A 6,000-nucleotide genomic window follows, 5' to 3' on the forward strand; every position below is an offset into this window, starting at 1 on the left:
TCTGGACTTTGACCCCAGGAGCTTCCACCACCAGACACCACTAGCTCCACCACCAGACGACAGCAGCATCACCACCACACCTCAGGAGCTTCCACCACCAGACACCACTAGCTCCACCACCAGACCCCAGCAGCATCACCACCAGACCCCAGCAGCATCACCACCAGACCCCAGGAGCTTCCACCACCAGACCCCAGGAATTTCCATCACCAGACCCAAGGAGCTTCCATCACCTGACCCCAGGAGCTTCCATCACCAGACCCCAGGAGCTTCCACCACCAGACCCCACTAGCTGCACCACCAGACCCCAGCAGCATCACCACCACACCTCAGGAGCTTCCACCACCAGACCCCAACAACAACTCAACAACCTCAACAACCCGGCTCACCTGGAGCCACCCAGAGACCCGGCTCACCGTCCGAACCAGGGGACCCGCTTTTAATCCCCTACCCCCCTCCCCCCCACTGTGTGGCGGAGTCACATCCTGGTTATACAGCAGAGTGGCGCAGCGGAAGCGTGCTGGGCCCATAACCCAGAGGTCGATGGATCGAAACCATCCTCTGCTACTTAAGAGATCCTCTCATACATGAGATGTGAGATATTAACTGAAATCTATCCAGAGCTTTTTGGAAACAAGAAAGTGGATGTATGATCTATGAACTATGAACATACTGGCTGTTGATGCTGACTGTTGATGAAAATGCATTTAATCAAAATGAGGATGAAAATATGTCTCAACCTAATAAAGTAAAACCAACCATTTTAAAATAAAGTAAAACCAACCATTTTAAAATAAAGACTCTAAATTGTCTATTTCTGAAGATTCACACACACACACACACACATACACACAGCTGACAGGTTGTTGTGGCCGAGTGGTTAAGGCGATGGACTAGAAATCCATTGGGGATTCCCCGCGCAGGTTCGAATCCTGCCAACAACGAGTAATGTTTGAATGTGCAAGACGACTGCCTAATTTGCAGTTATTAATCATATCCAGTACTAACTTTCAAAAGTAATCAGTTGGCTTCCCTTGTGGTACATTTTGTATTTTCTACCCAGCATGGTAATACCGATGGATGATTTTTAATTTTACCGCACCAGGACAACTTATATGAAATCACACATTTATTTCTAACATGAATGATTTGAAGATAGGATTTTTTTTTCGTTACGCCCGCCATTTTCAAAGCATGCAAGTTTTCGTAGTGTAGTGGTTATCACGTTCGCCTAACACGCGAAAGGTCCCCTGTTCGAAACTGGGCGGAAACATGTATTACTGCAATAATATTATTTGGACTTGGAAAACCCCTCTAATCCTCTTCTTGGTCCTCGGCACAGGAAGGTCGACCATCTCTTTCTCGCATTGGGTCTTATGCAGAAATGAATTTCGTTGCAGTTCCACAACTGATTAAAAGCCAGTCATTCCCCATTTACCTAATCTTTCAAATGTCCAACTTTACAGGAAAAAAAGAAACATATTACAGAGATTTTTTACAGGATCTTTTCGTCATGCCCGCCTTTTTCAAAACATGTAAGTCACTAGCTCCACCACCAAACCCCAGCAGCATTAACACCAGACCCCACTAGCTCCACCACCAGACCCCAGGAGCTTCCAACACCAGACCCCACTAGCTCCACCACCATACCCCAGCAGCATCACCACCAGACCCCAGGAGCTTCCACCACCAGACCTCAGGAGCTTCCACCACCAGACCCCAGGAGCTTCCACCAGACCCCAGCAGCATCACCACCAGACCCCACTAGCTCCACCACCAGACCCCAGCAGCATTACCACCAGACCCCATCCACCACCAGACCCTACTAGCTCCACCACCAGACCCCAGCAGCATTACCACCAGACCCCATCCACCACAAGACCCCACTAGCTCCACCACCAGACCCCAGCAGCATCACCACCAGACACCATCCACCACCAGACCCTACTAGCTCCACCACCAGACCCCAGGAGCTTCCAACACCAGACCCCACTAGCTCCACCACCGGACCCCAGCAGCATCAGCACCAGACCCCAGGAGCTTCCACCACCAGACCCCAGGAGCTTCCACCACCAGACCCCAGGAGCTTCCACCACCAGACCCCAGGAGCTTCCACCACCAGACCTCAGGAGCTTCCACCACCAGACCCCAGGAGCTTCCACCACCAGACCCCAGCAGCATCAGCACCAGACCCCAGCAGCATCACCACCAGAACCCAGGAGCTTCCACCACCACACCCCAGGAGCTTCCATCACCAGACCCCAGGAGCTTCCACCACCAGACCCCTCTAGCTGCACCACCAGACCCCAGCAGCATCACCACCACACCTCAGGAGCTTCCACCACCAAACCCTAACAACAACTCAACAACCTCAAAAACCCGGCTCACCTGGAGCCACCCAAAGACCCGGCTCACCGTCCGAACCCGGGGACCCGCTTTTAAGCCCCCCACCGACCGGCCACTGGAGTGAAAGAGCCAGCCCTTGGGCCTGGAGGACCAGGGCCCTGGTACCATAAACACCCAGACGCTCCTAGCACCATGGACAGCACTCTGTCAGATGCTCAAGCGCATATTGTTTTTTACTCATGTTCTGGTTTCAGGACCACAATAAAAACACAATAAAAGCTGAACAGGGTTCCATGGTGTAATGGTTAGCACTCTGGACTTTGACCCCAGGAGCTTCCACCACCAGACACCACTAGCTCCACCACCAGACGACAGCAGCATCACCACCACACCTCAGGAGCTTCCACCACCAGACACCACTAGCTCCACCACCAGACCCCAGCAGCATCACCACCAGACCCCAGCAGCATCACCACCAGACCCCAGGAGCTTCCACCACCAGACCCCAGGAATTTCCATCACCAGACCCAAGGAGCTTCCATCACCTGACCCCAGGAGCTTCCATCACCAGACCCCAGGAGCTTCCACCACCAGACCCCACTAGCTGCACCACCAGACCCCAGCAGCATCACCACCACACCTCAGGAGCTTCCACCACCAGACCCCAACAACAACTCAACAACCTCAACAACCCGGCTCACCTGGAGCCACCCAGAGACCCGGCTCACCGTCCGAACCAGGGGACCGCTTTTAAGTCCCCTACCCCCCTCCCCATCACTGTGTGGCGGAGTCACATCCTGGTTATACAGCAGAGTGGCGCAGCGGAAGCGTGCTGGGCCCATAACCCAGAGGTCGATGGATCGAAACCATCCTCTGCTACTTAAGAGGTCCTCTCATACATGAGATGTGAGAGATTAACTGAAATCTATCCAGAGCTTTTTGGAAACAAGAAAGTGGATGTATGATCTATGAACATACTGCACTGACTGTTGATGAAAATGCATTTAATCAAAATGAGGATGAAAATATGTCTCAACCTAATAAAGTAAAACCAACCATTTTAAAATAAAGTAAAACCAACCATTTTAAAATAAAGACTCTAAATTGTCTATTTCTGAAGATTCACACACACACACACACACACACACACACACACACATACACACAGCTGACAGGTTGTTGTGGCCGAGTGGTTAAGGCGATGGACTAGAAATCCATTGGGGATTCCCCGCGCAGGTTGGAATCCTGCCAACAATGAGTAATGTTTGAATGTGCAAGACGACTGCCTAATTTGCAGTTATTAATCATATCCAGTACTGTCTTTCAAAAGTAATCAGTTGGCTTCCCTTGTGGTACATTTTGTATTTTCTACCCAGCATGGTAATACAGATGGATGATTTTTAATTTTACCGCACCAGGACAACTTATATGAAATCACACATTTATTTCTAACATGAATGATTTGAAGATAGGATTTTTTTTTCGTTACGCCCGCCATTTTCAAAGCATGCAAGTTTCCGTAGTGTAGTGGTTATCACGTTCGCCTAACACGCGAAAGGTCCCCTGTTCGAAACTGGGCGGAAACATGTATTACTGCAATAATATTATTTGGACTTGGAAAACCCCTCTAATCCTCTTCTTGGTGCTCGGCACAGGAAGGTCGACCATCTCTTTCTCGCATTGGGTCTTATGCAGAAATGAATTTCGTTGCAGTTCCACAACTGATTAAAAGCCAGTCATTCCTCATTTACCTAATCTTTCAAATGTCCAACTTTACAGGAAAAAAAGAAACATATTACAGAGATTTTTTACAGGATCTTTTCGTCATGCCCGCCTTTTTCAAAACATGTAAGTCACTAGCTCCACCACCAAACCCCAGCAGCATTAACACCAGACCCCACTAGCTCCACCACCAGACCCCAGGAGCTTCCAACACCAGACCCCACTAGCTCCACCACCATACCCCAGCAGCATCACCACCAGACCCCAGGAGCTTCCACCACCAGACCCCAGGAGCTTCCACCACCAGACCTCAGGAACTTCCACCAGACCCCAGCAGCATCACCACCAGACCCCACTAGCTCCACCACCAGACCCCAGCAGCATTACCACCAGACCCCATCCACCACCAGACCCTACTAGCTCCACCACCAGACCCCAGCAGCATTACCACCAGACCCCATCCACCACAAGACCCCACTAGCTCCACCACCAGACCCCAGCAGCATCACCACCAGACCCCATCCACCACCAGACCCTACTAGCTCCACCACCAGACCCCAGGAGCTTCCAACACCAGACCCCACTAGCTCCACCACCGGACCCCAGCAGCATCAGCACCAGACCCCACTAGCTCCACCACCGGACCCCAGCAGCATCAGCACCAGACCCCAGGAGCTTCCACCACCAGACCCCAGGAGCTTCCACCACCAGACCCCAGGAGCTTCCACCACCAGACCCCAGGAGCTTCCACCACCAGACCTCAGGAGCTTCCACCACCAGACCCCAGGAGCTTCCACCACCAGACCCCAGCAGCATCAGCACCAGACCCCAGCAGCATCACCACCAGAACCCAGGAGCTTCCACCAACACACCCCAGGAGCTTCCATCACCAGACCCCAGGAGCTTCCACCACCAGACCCCTCTAGCTGCACCACCAGACCCCAGCAGCATCACCACCACACCTCAGGAGCTTCCACCACCAAACCCTAACAACAACTCAACAACCTCAAAAACCCGGCTCACCTGGAGCCACCCAAAGACCCGGCTCACCGTCCGAACCCGGGGACCCGCTTTTAAGCCCCCCACCGACCGGCCACTGGAGTGAAAGAGCCAGCCCTTGGGCCTGGAGGACCAGGGCCCTGGTACCATAAACACCCAGACGCTCCTAGCACCATGGACAGCACTCTGTCAGATGCTCAAGCGCATATTGTTTTTTACTCATGTTCTGGTTTCAGGACCACAATAAAAACACAATAAAAGCTGAACAGGGTTCCATGGTAAATGGTTAGCACTCTGGACTTTGACCCCAGGAGCTTCCACCACCAGACACCTCTAGCTCCACCACCAGACGACAGCAGCATCACCACCACACCGCAGGAGCTTCCACCACCAGGCACCACTAGCTCCTCCACCAGACCCCAGCAGCATCACCACCAGACCCCAGGAGCTTCCACCACCAGACCCCAGGAATTTCCATCACCAGACCCAAGGAGCTTCCATCACCTGACCCCAGGAGCTTCCATCACCAGACCCCAGGAGCTTCCACCACCAGACCCCACTAGCTGCACCACCAGACCCCAGCAGCATCACCACCACACCTCAGGAGCTTCCACCACCAGACCCCAACAACAACTCAACAACCTCAACAACCTCAACAACCCGGCTCACCTGGAGCCACCCAGAGACCCGGCTCACCGTCCGAACCAGGGGACCCGCTTTTAAGTCCCTACCCCCCTCCCCCCCACTGTGTGGCGGAGTCACATCCTGGTTATACAGCAGAGTGGCGCAGCGGAAGCGTGCTGGGCCCATAACCCAGAGGTCGATGGATCGAAACCATCCTCTGCTACTTAAGAGATCCTCTCATACATGAGATGTGAGAGATTAACTGAAATCTATCCAGAGCTTTTTGGAAACAAGAAAGTGGATGTATGA

At 52.6% G+C, this 6,000-nt stretch overlaps 6 non-coding genes across 6 annotated transcripts; all 6 read left to right on the plus strand.

Moving 5' to 3' along the window:
- Positions 1-495: 495 nt before the first annotated feature.
- trnam-cau (transfer RNA methionine (anticodon CAU)) lies at positions 496-567 on the plus strand. The gene has a single exon. It is a non-coding gene; the product is annotated as a tRNA-Met (tRNA).
- Positions 568-862: 295 nt separating this feature from the next.
- Positions 863-944, plus strand: trnas-aga (transfer RNA serine (anticodon AGA)). Its single transcript has one exon. It is a non-coding gene; the product is annotated as a tRNA-Ser (tRNA).
- A 256-nt stretch (positions 945-1,200) lies between these two features.
- Positions 1,201-1,273, plus strand: trnav-aac (transfer RNA valine (anticodon AAC)). The gene has a single exon. It is a non-coding gene; the product is annotated as a tRNA-Val (tRNA).
- A 1,880-nt stretch (positions 1,274-3,153) lies between these two features.
- trnam-cau (transfer RNA methionine (anticodon CAU)) lies at positions 3,154-3,225 on the plus strand. The gene has a single exon. It is a non-coding gene; the product is annotated as a tRNA-Met (tRNA).
- A 634-nt stretch (positions 3,226-3,859) lies between these two features.
- On the plus strand, positions 3,860-3,932 carry trnav-aac (transfer RNA valine (anticodon AAC)). The gene has a single exon. It is a non-coding gene; the product is annotated as a tRNA-Val (tRNA).
- A 1,910-nt stretch (positions 3,933-5,842) lies between these two features.
- trnam-cau (transfer RNA methionine (anticodon CAU)) lies at positions 5,843-5,914 on the plus strand. Its single transcript has one exon. It is a non-coding gene; the product is annotated as a tRNA-Met (tRNA).
- Positions 5,915-6,000: the final 86 nt, after the last annotated feature.

Source organism: Cololabis saira, unplaced genomic scaffold (genome assembly GCF_033807715.1).
Source record: "Cololabis saira isolate AMF1-May2022 unplaced genomic scaffold, fColSai1.1 scf048, whole genome shotgun sequence".
NCBI lineage: Eukaryota > Metazoa > Chordata > Actinopteri > Beloniformes > Belonidae > Cololabis > Cololabis saira.